Consider the following 15,725-nt stretch of genomic DNA (forward strand, 5'->3'; position numbering starts at 1 on the left):
TGAAAGCTAACCAGATAATTTTAGGTCTCTGTCGCTCGGCCAACCTATCTGGTTGTGCGAAATAGGAGGCAGGAATATGAAATACAGGTGAAACTCGAAAAATTAGAATATCATGCAAAAGTTCATTTATTTCAGTAATGCAACTTAAAAGGGGAAACTAATATATGAGATAGACTCATTACATGCAAAGCAAGATAGTTCAAGCCTTGATTTGTCATAATTGTGATGATTATGGCGTAGAGTTCATGAAAATCCCAAATCCACAATCTCAGAAAATTAGAATATTACATGCAATCAATAAAACAAGGCATGTACATAGCACAATATCAGACCTCTGAAAAGTATAAGCATGCATATGTACTCAGTACTTGGTTTGGGCCCCTTTTGCAGCAATTACTGCCTCAATGTGGCGTGGCATGGAAGCTATCAGCCTGTGGCACTGCTGAGGTGTTATGGAAGACCAGGATGCTTCAATAGTGGCCTTCAGCTCTTCTGCATTGTTCGGTCTCGTCTCTCATCTTTCTCTTGGCAATGCCCCATAGATTATGGGGTTCAGGTCAGGCGAGGTTGCTGGCCAATCAAGCATATTATCCCACGGTCATTGAACCAGGTTTTGGTGCTTTTGGCAGTGTCGGCAGGTGCCAAGTCATCACAATTATGACAAATCACGGCTTGAACTATCTTGCTTTGCATGTAATGAGTCTATGTCATATATTAGTTTCCCCTTTTAAGTTGCATTACTGAAATAAATGAACTTTTGCACGATATTCTAATTTTTCGAGTTTCACCTGTAGTTATATGTACAAACTCTAAAATTTCCACAAGTGTTCAGTTTTCTATGGGTTGGAAAGAAACTTAGGTAATCAAAATCAAAACAATTTCTGTAGAGTAATGGCCAGGAACCGTGCATTATACACTGTAGTTCCGCGGAGGAGTAAAGAACTGCCACAGGAATTCTGACTACTCAGATCCCGTTTCACTAGCCCAGAGAAGACGAACAGCGTGCCAAATAATTGACGCGATTACTTGAAGAAAGGAAGGCGAAACCCCACCTCTTTGAGAACAGCCAATAGCAACCTCAGCCTTAGCAGAATCTGGGCGGCGCTGGCGGAGCCTTCCTTTTGTTATACTGCATTGAGAATCCATAGAAAGAGAAGGGAAGACCGAGGCAAGTATTCAGAACTTTGAAATGAGCCCGAGGCGATCTGAGCATGTCTGGGGCTGTTTCCTGCTTCTTAATTAAAAAAATAAGGTACACCTCCTGAAACCTTTCCTGCATTTTTCTTTTTCCCCTCTGTTTATCTGCGTAGTGGTTTTAAGGTAGCGAAGTGCTATTTTGGTCCAATTAGCTATGCTTGAATCGTCACTATAATTTCCTTGATGGGGTATGGAAGCGAAGGAAGGCTTTTTTTTTCTCAGCTTGGTTACGATCCTTTTTAAGTTTTTCTCCGATGCAAATATTCCTCCACTAAAACCCGTTCATTTTTAAAACATCGTCTCTTGCTGGAGACTATTGCTGCTTAGCGGTGGTGGTATTCCTTTCTTGTAAGTAAATGCCTTGGATGCCTTTCGGAAAGGACCCCGGGCAAGCATGAGGTATTCTGGAAGATTGTGTTTCTTAAAACCTGACCGTTGTTTTTACTTTAAAAGAATACGTTTGCATGTGTTTGTGATGTAAAATTCAAGAAATTAATGGTGATTAATTCATAATTGATCATATGATTAGGAAGAAGTGGAGGGATTAGTTTGTTGAACTAAAATTTCGAGTTTGCACAATGCGCAACCTTTTCTATAAATTATCTGGGTCTCTTAAATTTAAATCCATCTACGGTTTAGGTTAAGCGTCTTTTTCTTCTTAACTTTGGAAAAGGCAGCACTGTTAGGGTGACCCATCCTTGCACACAGAAGACTTACCTCGCCGGCAGGTTGAGAGGTTATTTGATTCGTTCTCAGTGGGTATCTGCCCGCCCGGATCATATCGCCCCTTGTCACCTGCCCTAGAAACGCTGCTTATTGACATCATGGAAACACCCCGCCGCCCGGGAAAGCGCATGCAAACGCTATTCGCTTTAACGATTTCATTTGGTCAAAGCAACTGTCAATCAATGGAAACGATTCTCTGGCCCTTCTGAAGACCCCCTTGGAACCGAAATGGGACAAGCTCTGAGGCTCCACCCTATTTCCACAGGTAGCGCTGCTTAAAATGAATATATTTCCGTTTGTCGCTCCCGTCCGCCCTGTTCTTTGCTTTTTAGCTTTGGCAGCTTACTCAGAGGAGGTGAAAAGCCTCTTGGGTGTTACTCTCTCCGCACTAAAGATAAAACAGCTTTGAGAAAGCTTATACTTGTCTAACATATGTTTCAAGTTGCTGCCAGATCTCAGGTAAGGATAAATTTTAGAAAAGCTTGTTATTTCGGGTAGATTTTTAAAAAATGATATAGGGGGTAGGGAAAAAAAACAATTTTGTACAACTTTACATGTTTCTTGTTCACTTTCTTTTTCTTGCTTCTTTCTGTTCAGTTTGTTTCACAAACATAGTTTTATAGTTTTGCTCATGCATTGATAGTTCTACCTATATAGATATAAACAAGACCAGAAATTAAAGTGGATTCCTTTAGATTAATAACAGAGTACCTCTAAATGCAAAAAGCTGATTACATCCACAAATATTATTTAATCAGGTTTTGAAGGCTTTTAGTTTTTTCCTTCTAGGAAGATTGCTGGTCTAACTGGTGAGGTTAGAGCCAATAAACTGGTGCTTTTCTTCTGATTTTCCAACATGGTTTGTTACATGCTTAGGGAAGTCATATTGCAGATTATGAAACTTCTGGGCAGGGGCTAATGGAAGCTGTAATAGCTCTGGAAAACATTAAGCTGCTGTAGGAGAAAACTGCGTAAGTGAGTTAATAGTGGTTAAGAATCTCTGTTGAAAATCATTCCCTTCACCCTAATAGCCATGAAGAAACTGATTGTCAACCAGCATAGCAGGATAGATAAGACAACTGTTCAGGACTGATCTAGCCATAGAGACATCCATCCTTCAAGCAGTAATTTTAAAAGTCTTTACAGTGAGTATTAAATGAAATAAATTACTTTTTTCCAGAAAAAATGCTTATTTCTTGGTAGCAAAGCCCATAGAATATCTCATAAAGCCATTCCCAAAATATGTAATTGATAGGCATTTATGTTTATCTCGGTGGTTTCTCATTTCTTGGCTATAAAAAGGCTAGACAAAATTATATATGGGGCATGAATGACACACTGACAAAGCCGCTTGTGAACTGTATATGTATCAACAAGAATCTATGAAATGGTTCACAGTGCACTACAAAAAACTTGTGCTATGACATCAATATTGTTTCCTGTTTTACAACTGATCCATCAAAAGATAGAAACTTACTTATTTTTATGTTCCCTATTTTCTTAGGCCAGATTACATCAAATTGTTATATTACAAAATATATATATAACCAAAATGAAAAAGAACTTTTTGTTTAAAAAGACTTTTACAATTAGGAAGATTATGGGAAATAGTTTTTGATATTAGAAGACCTGGAAATTTTTTGGAATTTCAGGAGGCCTAAGTCAGAGCAATTCTGACGAGAGTTTTAAAGCATCCAACCAACTGATCTGGGAATCTGTATGTTCATAGAGGCAATATTTATTTAAATTGGCTCTAACACAAATAGTGGGGCTGGGTCAGGAGAATTATGAGACAGGTGGTATTTTTCATGCTGGACCTTGCACTGAGAAATTTGTATGCCTCTTACATTATTCCACAAATTCAGAGTAAGATAGTTTCAAGCATAGTTTAAAATTGCCATTCTGATTCAGTCTAAACTTTCTTCAGTTTATTAATAATGATAACTTTATTGTCACTTTGAATGTACACCAATCGGCATACATCAAAATGAAATTTCGTTGCATACAACTCTCAAAGGGTCACTACCTCTGATATATACTCCTTGTTCGGGGCCCGCTCAAATTTCACATTGGCCATTTTAGTCTCTAGGGCAGGGGTCTTCAAACTCAGCCCTTTTATGACTCATGGACTTCAACTCCCAGAATTCCTCAGCCAGGCATGCTGGCTGAGGAATTCTGGGAGTTGAAGTCCATGAGTCATAAAAGGGCCGAGTTTGAAGACTCCTGCTCTAGGGAGTGAACGATGGTAAACAGGACAGATGGAAATGGGGCTCCATGTGGATTAGCCCTCAAATTCGCTTGTATTCTGACAACCTCGCCTTCTTTCCTTTTTCTGATCCTGACTCTTCCACCTTTTCCTTAAAGAGGCCTTGCTTCTTTTCGCCCCTGGAGCACGCTGCCGCCACCACCGCAGTTCTGTATAACAAGCTTGAATGAGTTCATTTAGTAAGTTTGAGGCTAATCATTAATCCATCATAATATCTCTATCACCAAAATTTTAGTGCAGTGCCTTGAGGAGCAAGATTGTCCAAATAAGAAGAAACAATGTGTTTTGTTAGGTTTAATACACACACTTTCCTTCAAAACTCTTCTTTAAATGTCCTTTTTTTCCTCAGAAGTGCCATCATCATACTCCCGAAAGCATTTGCAGTCTAGGTAAAAATTAATTTTGACTTAACAAGATGCAGATATATGGATGTGTTGTTTCACTGGTTTACTCGTAGTACTAGCTTTTACCTAAAATTGAAACTCAAGTGTTTTTGCATTTGCATTTTTTTCAACAGACATAGATTCTAAACATCATCTGTGCAATTCATAGTAAGATTATTAAGGAGAACAGTTTCTGACCTTGTTTCATCTACTACTTTATATAGATTTTCAGTCATTTTGAATGCTTCCAGAAGATTATAACATAAATATTTCTCTATTGAAATGCAACTGATATTAGATTAATTGCTTTATTAATCCTGTGTTTCTGAGAATTAATTTTATATTGCCGGATATGTTGGCAGGGGGGATTCTTGTGGAAAGGTGAATTTCCTTGGAAGAATTCAGCAGGGAACCACTTCTGATTTTGGTTTCTGGCTGTGTGCCATGGTAATGACAATGGGAAACCAGCTGGCTATTGACTCTAACTTCAGAGGATTTGAGAATAATTGTATTTTTCCTGCTTGCAGAAAGTGCTGGTGGATTAGATACTTTGGGGATTTGATGCATTATTTCCTTCTCCTTGTGGGATACTATATTATAAAGGAGGATTAAGAGGTAATTAAATCTAGGTATTTGGATGTTGTTCACAAAGCAGTATAGAATAATTTCCTAGTCACTTAAATTCTGGCATCCCTGCTTGAAATATTTCAAGCTGACTAGTATTGGGTGCCTGCTTTGTACAACACCAGTTCAGAAATAGCAGTAGTATTAAATACAACAAGACACTTACCACAATAGAAATAAAAAAAGAAACAAGAAACACTAAAACCTTTGCTTTGAATGTTAAAGAGCCTAGCATTTTCAGGTAGAACTATGGGGAAATCAAATGTGCCAAACTTTTGAAAAGTTTCTCCTAATTCTTATAGGGAAGTAGAACAATAATGAATTCAGTGTGCAGCAGTTTCCAGTTTTCATGTACACTTGGATCAAATGACAAATACCAGGCAACAAAGTGTACTTGTTTCTGGATCATTAGCACGAGTTTCAGATTATTGCAAAATATGTGCTTTTCTTGAATATGAAAATTGTAGAAGGAAATACTTACCTTTTGACTTCCATTGATTAGCTGCTGATTTCCAAAACAAGGATTCTAATTGCTCTTTGTTTCCGGAAAGCTTATAAATTGGGTGTTTACTGCCAAAGAAATGAATAAATGAAGTATAAAACCTGTGGTGATCTTGAGTCTATTTCTAGTTGTGCTTCAAGTAATTTAATTACCATATTATCCAACTTAAACTTAATTTCTCCTTGTATATTGCTCAATAGCTCTTAAGGCTCATTTATTTTTATCAAAATTCTGTGTGACAACCCCAACCCAATATATTTACACCTTAAGTTGTAGGGGGGGGGGGGAACTAAACTTAGTGCAGTTCATGTGGCCTGCATTTTTAGGCTTATTATTTTGTGGTCCTCGTCCATACAGCTGTACTCTTTCAAAAAGATATGTGGGTATCCTGTAATTTCCTCTAAAACCCATTGTTCCTCAACCTGCTGTCTTTCAGATGTGTTTAGATTGCAGACTGTAGCAAGCTAATGAATGCCCACCTCTTCTAATAGTCTTTACAGTCCTCAGAAATAGACTTATTTTGCAAAACTAGCCTAAGACATGAATGAACAGTAGGAACTGGCCCACCAAGACTCTTGTATTGAAAAGCACAGAATTTGCTTTAGTATTAAAACATATTACAAACATTTCCTCTCCTTCCTGACATAAAAGTATAACAGAATTTTCTTCCATTTCTTGACTATCAGAACCAGCTGCCTGAAGAATGTAGTGTCTGCTCTTCCTATTAGTATGGGTGGTATTGTTGGATACATGCACAACAGAATTATATTGTTTGAGCTGAACTATGTCTAGTTTGTACTTGTTAAACTTTTGTGTCTGAACTTTAATGATTAGCTGCTGCTTTCATAGCATTATTGCTTAGGTAGCATTATTGCTTATGTTATAAGGGAGAAAAATTGCTCAATGAAAACATTGCTCTGAGAATAAAATAATCTAAGGAAGGGCAAGAAAAACAGTTGCAACTGTGGTAAACCCAAACATTAACTGCTTGCAAAGCACAGGAAATATAGATGATGTCTGAAATAAAACTGATTTTTTTAAAAAAAGTTTCTTTACATGTTCTGCTTAAGAGACTGACAAAACATTTGCAAATTATAGTACTATTTGTAAAACAGGATTTGTCTGTTTAAAAAAAAATTATCTCAATAAACAGCCTCATGTCAAAACATAAAATGTATGCATCAGTTATATTTATTCCTAAATTTGTTTGCATGACTTAGTCTTAGATGACATTGTTATAGTATTCCAATCATGTACTTTTTTTTCCCGATAACTTAACATCCCAAGATGTGGAGGATCATACAGAGTGATGGCTTTTTCTGTCAATTTAAAAGCAAATTTCATAACATGTAACAGAGCCTTCCTTGATCTTATGCTCTGCAGAAATGTGCTGGCTGGAATTAAGTTGCAGTGCAATAGCTCTGCAAAACTGTGATGTGTAAGATGACCTTATCAATAGCCACCATACTGGATGACCTTTTGTTACATAAAGAATATAATAGAGCTGGAAGGGCCCTTGGAAGTCTTCTAGTCCAGCCTCCTGCTCAACCAGGAGGACCTATGCCACCTCAGAAAAGTGACTGTCTAGTCCAGGGGTAGGCAACCTCGGCTCTTTTATGACTCATGGACTTCAACTCCCATAATTCCTGAGCCAGCATGGCTCAGCTTGGAAACCTCTCACTTTTCCCTCAGCATGGCTGGCTCAGGAATTATGGAAGTCCATGAGTCATAAAAGAGCTGAGGTTGCCTACTCCTGGTCCAGTCTCTTCTTTAAAATCTCCAGTGATGGAGCACCCATGATTTTTGGAGGCAAACTGTTCCACTGGTTAATTGTCCTCACTGTCAGGACGTTTCTCCTTAATTTCAGGTTGCTTCTCTTTTTGATTAGTTTCTGACCATTGTTGCTTGTCCTGCCCTCTGATGGTTTGGTGAATAATGTGACCCCTTCTTGGTGGCAGCCCTTCAAATACTGGAATATAGTCATCCTGTCTTCAAATTCCAATAGTATGGGGGATTGAGGCAATGTTACTTCTAGTATTTGTAATCCATCGTTCCTCATGGAGGTCAGTCATTACAACAACATCCATAACAAATCTCAGTGACACCAAAATGACAACTTATGCATTATGACATCATTGAAACTGGGCTTACTACTTGCATTACAACATCTGATAAAAGTATATAAGTTGCATCATTTTCAGTTTGTCAACTTATATCAGTATATTTGTTTTCACACTATTTACCTCTCTAAATTTGAGATAATGTTCAGAGTAACAACCAAGTTGATTAGTAGGACTAAACTAATCCAAGACAGCTATTGTACATTCAACACTCATATTTCTGTGAAATAAACATACTTCCCAAGCTCTCGTGAAGACAAAGAGGTTGTATGTGTCTCTGAAGTCCAGGTGTTCCAAAGGGTGAGGGCTGCTCTTAAGAAAGTGCCAATAACCCCCAAAATCTCACTTCTTCTGTGTGTTGGGGCCCTTAGCATAATGAACACCCTAAATTGGATGTGTAAACAGTCAGTGATTTATGCAGCAACATGCCACCCTTGGCCTCTTATGAATGTTGTGTCATAAAAGTAGTTCTATTTAATTTAATCAGATTTGTGAATTGAATTCAGTAAAAGGGAGAATAGACATAGAATATAATTAGTGTATGCCAGGGTATGATATACTTGATTATAACATAATTTGTTGCAATTTATGAAGAATTCACTAAACCAAAGTTTAAAAGTGAACGTGAAACTACTTTTTTATATATAACAATAGTGAACTTTATTGATGAACTGACTTAAAATGACATCTCATAATCCAAATCAAAACAATAGCCAGGCCAATTTAGTGTTTGTCATTACATTATTTTATCATGTTAGAAAGACACTGAAGAAGAGAAAGATGTATAGATCTTTTTGTATAGTTGAAAAAATTGGCTGGAATTGTTTTACCTTCCAACTTTATTTTTTCAATGCTTAATTTGCAAATAAGTGTAGTTTTTCAGGTGCCCTTTGGTTGCAGTCCTTGGCTGTACCAGAGACACTTTTCCATGATGCACTCCATGTGTTTACCTATATGGGAATGCGTTACAAATAAGTGGATCCCATGTGACTGAAAGCAGCCTTTTTATAATGTACAGAATTGACACTTAAGTTGTTGCTCTCTTAAGATGGTTATGTGTTTATTTCTTTATTTCCGTCTAGTTTCCAAGCAAATTTCTGGCTTGGAATTTTTTTTAATCATGGCAGTGATTTAGTTAAACCACTTGATGTAGGCAAGTAACACTCAGTATATAATTTATGGTGTCCTGCTTCACTTCTGGTTATATCTTTAAAAGTCATTATTAGCCAGTATATAATTTATGATGTTCTTAATTTCTGGCTGTATCTTTTTAAAAACAACTATAAACCAACAAATAGATATAAGCTCAATTAGAGCAGAAATGTTACATGTCATAAATACACTTTATCTTGAAATGACACATACCTAAAAAATCATTTGTACTACTTGACCCAAGTGTAGTTCCTGTGATTTTAATTAGGCTGATCTGGAGTAAATGGATTGTGGATTGCAGCCCAGATTTGCAGGAACACTTCTGTATGTGTTGAAGTTAAGCCAACACTCTTTCATAGGCAGGTGGAACAAAGTGAGTTTCTGGTCCACTTGACATTGAAAAGTAGCATAAGCTCTTTTATGGAAAATACAAAACTTCAGTACTATTAACTTGAGGCCACTCTGTTAATAGTGGATGAATACTTTTCTTGATCATATGGAATGGTGTAGGGAAAAGAAATAACTAAATGTGTGGTTTAGAACACAGGTCTGCAACCCGCGGCTCCGGAGCCGCATGCGGCTCTTTCAGCCGTCTCCTGCGGCTCCCGGTCCTCTGCCATGTGCAGTGCAAAAACAAAAAAAAGTGAGACTAAAAAAGTTCAAGCAATCAATTCAAATATGCAGGGTAGGTGCATATCTCACCTTGGCTCCACTCTTCAATCAAACCCTGTTCTGCACATGCGCGCATGTACACGCATGCGCACACATTTTTTGCGGCTCCCAGTTTTTCCTTTTGTGAGGGAACCGGTTCCGAGTGGCTCTTTCACTGTTTCAGATTGCTGACCCCTGGTTTAGAACAAAGTACTGAAAATAAAGATGGTGCTGCATGCTTATTACCTTAATCTGTAGCATGTCTAATAAAACTGTATGATCCCAAAGAGGTTGCAGTGTTTTAGTTGCAGGGAACTAAAATATAGAAAAATCTGTTGTTGGAACTTTCATCCTTGTTTCTCCATTTTTCATCACTTCTTTTTCAGAGTTGCTCCTCTGTTAAGGAAAGGAAAGAGCTTGTCCAGCATGTGCTGTTAGATTTTAGCTATGTTGGTTCTGCCTCACCATCTATAAGGCATCTTATTTTAATCAACAGTTTCTAAGAAAAAAAATGGCATTTTGCTTAATACTTTGCTCAGTATTCACAGACCTGCAGAATTATTTCTCCCCAAACAGCAACAGACATCAAAACATAATATAAATTATAAGTAAAAAAATTTCAAAGTGGATATTCATTAAAATTAGGATCCAGTTATTAGGATGCTGGAAAAAAATCTGGATCTACTGTTACTAATATTGATTTTGCAAAATAGATTATTTATTGTTTGCCTTAACTCACCTTTCTAATTGGAATTAATAATGGCTCCTACTTCTCAGGCTTGAGTTAATATTCCAAGGAAAGGGCTCTTCTGAATGATACACTGAATAAAAATGAATTCAGAGCAAGAGTTTTTAGAACTGTTCGGGCCTTTTTTTAAAAAAATTGCTAGAACATTATATGAAATGCATAGCCAGTTTTTTAAACTTCTGTCTTGTAATTCCCTGATATCATGAAATACAGTAGTGCTAATTTCAACCTCATTTTTAGTGTTGGGCTTAAAATAAGTTTTCAGAATATTAAATATTGAGTTTTGGGCAACTCTTTATTCAAGTCTTGTTTTGGGTATAATCTTTATCATAACTTTATAAAATATAAAGTGACATTCTCTACAACTTGTCATGTAACTATGGCTTAATCATGATTTAATAAGAAAAAATGATCCTTCAAGCATAGTTTATAAAGATGAATTAGTTTTACTAACTATAAAATTATAATTAAATATTCATAATTCAGATTACATATAGGTACAATAATTCTAAGAGTTGAAAAGTGATAGCTTTTGATAATTCATGTTGAAGACAGTGTGGTAGAAATGCAAATGAATATAAATGTCTCTCTGTTTATATATATATTAAGATATATTTATAGTTTCCTTCCTTCCTTTGTTTCAGGATTAATTGAACAGATATTATATTGTATTGTATATTAGGTGTTACTATAATGAAATAAGATATCCTCTCAAACATTGTCTTGGCATTGATGCAATTTTTTGTTTCATGAAACTTGTTAAATTACTGATTGGTAAAAAAAATCCCTTTAATAATTTTCTTAAGTCTGGGTAATAAAGTCCACCTAAATTCCAGTTAGGCTTAAGAAATCATTTCCCGCAATTCTGGGAAGCTATTTTATAATATCATGAATTTTTTCTCGTCGGAGATAGTTTTCTCACTTATGTACTTTTTCAGCTACAAAATATGCACTTTGATTTCATTTTGTTTTGGGGAAAAATAAGAAAATTCAGTGTTCTAATCAGCTTTTAGAAATATGAATATGAGCAATAAGGATCATTTAAAAGTATGTAACTAATTACACGGTTCCTTTATTAAAGTTATAATATTGCAAAACCAGAAATTTTTATTTGTTTATTCACTGTGACTAAAACCAAAATGTAATACAGAGGTAAAAATCACATCTAAGTTTAAAATCTTCCTTAGCAATGAAGTCAGTCACCCTGTTTTTATTTTGATGTATCCGTCTAAAGAAAAGGAGAGGTGATTGTCAGTGTTTAATTTTTGTATTTGATTTATTTTCTTCCTATCTATTCAAGGTAGTTAACACTTTTTAAAGAAACAAAAAGGACAAAATAGTAACAGTTTAAAATAATGTTATCATCAATTAACAGTTAAACATGTACAGAAAGAGAAGTGTCTGTACACTGAAAAATTGGAGAAAGTGCTTCTTGTAAGGCAGGCATGTCAAACTCACGATGTCATGTGATGTGCAACATATCGGGATGCTTTGCCATTGCTGGCAGTGGGGTGGGCGCTGCTTCTGCATGACATGTCTGGCCCGTGGGCTAGCAGTTTGACACCCCTGTCGTAAGGGAATGAGTTCTACTACCTGACTAACACAGGAGAGGCCAGAAAAATTGTGATATTTAGCATCTTCAGAAAGACCTCTCTACAGCTTTTTCATTTGGAAGAGAGAATTAGATAGAATTACTGCCAACATCTTAATTTGTGCCTGATAAGTAATTGGTAATCAATTCTGATGATTATCTATAGATTATCTGATCTCTACATCTTGTGTTGTTTAGAAGTTGACCATATTGTATCAGCTGCAATGTCTAGATATTTTGTGAGAAAAGTCCAGTGAAAATGGTTGTAACAGGTACACAAACATTATTGTGTCAAGACATTTTTAATGATATTGGAGTATTGGGGAGTGTTCCAGATTGTGAATTTACTCTTTCACAAATAATGAAATTTATTTCCAGACTGAAATATGATTCCCAAATTCATTTCTTGATTCCTAACAGCACATTGGTCTTTCCTGATGTAATTTCAGTTTGTTCTCTCATCCAGCTGATATTCAAAGATAGTCAACAATTGTCATCATTTCCTTCTTTTAGGTTGGATAAAAGGCCCCAAAGGTCTTGGTATCTTCAGCATACTGGGCCTTAATGTAGAGGTTGAACAGAACAGATAGATTCTGTGAGCACTTTGGGACAATTGCCTAGATGTATAACAAAAGACCCCAGACGGACAGGGTGAATAAGAATAGTGAACCCAAGGCTCAGTCCTGCCAAAAATGTACCACAGTTGGTTATATGAAAACCTAACCTTGCTTCATTTTGGGCTGTAATCTCCTGCATGTTACAGAAAGGTTAAATGCAACCTAGACTGCCTCAAAGAAGTAAATAGGGTTGCTTCTGCTCTTCCTAGCATCTGGCAGGGTCGAGACAAATAGTGACTGACTCAGTCTGAACTACTCTTAGGTAGCCTGGAATGGAATTAATACCACCACATTTATTGATCTTTCTCCATTGAACTGTTTGCCTTCTAGTAAATTTATACCAATCTTGGGAAATGTCAGGCTGATCTCTGATGCTAAGTAGAAAAGAATTAAAGATCCAGAAGAGCAAATAACTGAGTGGCAATTTGTGTTAGCTGTTCAAACATAATGTGCTAGCTAAATCAGCACATTATATCCCTATGAACTTTTTTGATATTTAGAAATTCCAAGAGACAGGAGACAGAAAATACAGGAGAGGAGAGTGTATAAATATGTTAACCAGTACATTTCTTAAAAAGATGAAACAGTGAATCCACATTGGACCATCACTTGGAGAAAACACTCTACTGCTGTAAGAAGGTGATCTTCTTATGCTGGAGAGTGCATTACAAAATGCTATGGGGCAGGCTTATTAATTCATAAGATGAGTAGGTGCTAATTTACCAGAAGAGAAACTACCCAGAGTGTTTCCTGGCACCATCTAATCTAAGGAAGTCTCTACTGTTTATATAACTTATTTTGTATGCCTATGTCCAAACAAATGAGGGGCTCCAGCAGCTCTTTATTTCCATTTTTTAAGAATGCCTGTGTTCAACTCTCTAATATCTTGAGGCCGACTCTTTGCCAAGTTCCTACTTTTAAAATTAAATGATTATAAAAATAGCTAGATGGGCTGGAGAATTATTGTAAAGCAGGAATGAAGAAATGTTGGATTTACTCAGGGAAGGAGGAAGAGAATACCAAGCCATTACAGCAAGGATACTTGAGTCTTGTGAAACTAGGAAGCGTGAAAAAGAAACTTGGATTGGTTTATTGTGATTGGCTAGATATATATTGAAAGAGAGATGGACTTTCAAGATTCTCTTACAGTATCATAACCATATAGCAATACATTCCAGGATTCTTAGTGACTCATTTCCTAATCTTGCATAGCTTAAAGGACTGACAGCACATGAAGTACCATGGTACCACAGGACTAACTTTTGTATTCAAGATTTCCCTTCCAAGCAAATGCATTCTCCCGTGTTTGTTTGTTTTATTTGTTTTTGAACTTTGTTTTGATGTTGCAGGTGAATAGGGACATGACGAGCAGATCATCTATATTTCCTTTCACTTTATTTAGAACATCCTAAAATATATAGAACATATAGTTTCTATGAAACTACCAGAGCAGAACTTGTTTGACAACTTTCAAGGTGTGGAAGTAAAGGGGATTAATATTGTTTTTTCTCTTTCTGGGAAAGTATGCTTTTCATTTCTGACAGGAGCTTAATATTTGTGTTTTGAGAAAAATAATTTTGTGGTCAGCATATGGATATTTGGCTAATGAAACATGGTATATGTAATCCAGCCTTCACAAATCCTTGATAAAGTATGTTAACTGATATCAACAAAGAAGTTGAGCTAATAGCTTCCTTGGAGGTATGAGAGTATGAGTTACTTATATAGATTGTTGTTGGAACACCATGTTGCAAATAATTAGGCTTGTGTAAGAGTTACTGGAGCCTGATAATCTAAGCCTGAACAATTTAGTGATTTCATCTAGATACCTAGTATCAGGGCTTTTTTTGTCATAGAACGCTCAGAACGGAGTTCCGGCATCTTTTTTTGGATGGAACCTTGTAGGGTAGGCAAGGCGGGTTGTATGACGTGTGAATTCCGGCACCTTTTTCTTTTTCAAAAAAAGCACTGCCTAGTATGTATGTATTTGTATTTGCATTTGTCTCCATTAAACTTCACTGATTTACAAAGATATTTCTGGAAGAGTATATTTACATATTGGATTAGGGCTTATTTTGATCATTTATTGGATGTTACTAGAAAGCAACACAGTTATCTAACACGAGATGTGTGGTGTTATTTATGTCCATGGAATGGTTTTTCATAAGCTTCTGCACCTGTCATGTTCCAAAACAGCGTTCCTGTTCATCATGTTGGAAAAAAGAGCATAGACATGGAAGATGCCATTGATGGTCATTATGAAGAACCTGCACAAATGTTTACTGTGTTTTCAATAAGTAAAATAGAAGGATCCCACAACCTCAATTATCTGCAATGGTGTGATTAAAGAGGATCATATAAAAGGGATTTAGGTGCTGCAGATTGCCTACCCATGCTCTGGTTACAAGATACTGGTATTAGGATATGTGCAGTGCAGTCATTTCTGTGTTTATATTCAATAGGTTTAGGTAATAGCTGTTTCTTAAGATACTGCTGAACATCACTCCTCTTAATCCTAACCCACCCATCAGTAGTGAATAGTAATGGGAGTCCCAGTCAAGAAGTATCTGGAGAATGACTTGTTGCCCATTCTTGACTTAAATAAATGTGTCCATAAGATTTCAGCCTCTGCTTGGAGGTACAGCTAGATAAAGTTTGTTTTCTGTTGCTTTTTTCAGACAAAATGTGTTGTAATAATTGTTTGGAAGATTGACATTTAGTCATAAAATTCTGTAACTGTGCAAACCTTACATATTCCCTTTCATACATCCTGTTAGAAAAAAATGTATGCTCTCATGTTACCGGTATGTTTCACTGCCATATTATTCTGATTTCCAGTGAACTCTAAATCTAAACTGCATTAAACTACATTTGATGATGACTCTGCCTATCTGCTTAAACCATTGTTTTGTTCTTCTCAAAATAGGCATCCAGAGTCATATAAAACTGAGCAGCAATAGAAATTAAAAAGATAGATGATAGCTGTCTACTAGATAGAAATACTGAATGAATGAATGATAAGATGATAGATAGATAGATAGATAGATAGATAGATAGATAGATAGATAGATAGATAGATAATCATTTAGGACAATTCCAAATATCTTAATGGCCAGTACAAGTATTTTCAAAAGTATGAATTATTTTA

The 15,725-nt window shown here is 36.2% G+C and overlaps 1 protein-coding gene across 7 annotated transcripts in view; it reads left to right on the forward strand.

The window, feature by feature from the left end:
• Nucleotides 1-1,137: 1,137 nt before the first annotated feature.
• OSBPL3 (oxysterol binding protein like 3) overlaps nucleotides 1,138-15,725 on the forward strand; it is a 122,782-nt gene continuing 108,194 nt past the window's right edge. For 3 of the 7 annotated variants that reach the window (XM_083376693.1, XM_083376698.1, XM_083376699.1), the window contains exon 1: nucleotides 1,138-1,252. The gene's annotated coding sequence lies outside the window, so the exon portion shown is untranslated. Of the gene's footprint in view, nucleotides 1,253-2,048; nucleotides 2,189-2,262; nucleotides 2,383-2,954; nucleotides 3,069-4,558; nucleotides 4,579-15,725 lie in introns of those variants that run through there. The other 4 variants (XM_083376694.1, XM_083376696.1, XM_083376695.1 and 1 more) reach the window with 4 other exon arrangements.

The sequence above is a fragment of the Vipera ursinii genome (assembly GCF_947247035.1).
Source record: "Vipera ursinii genome assembly, chromosome: Z".
NCBI lineage: Eukaryota > Metazoa > Chordata > Lepidosauria > Squamata > Viperidae > Vipera > Vipera ursinii.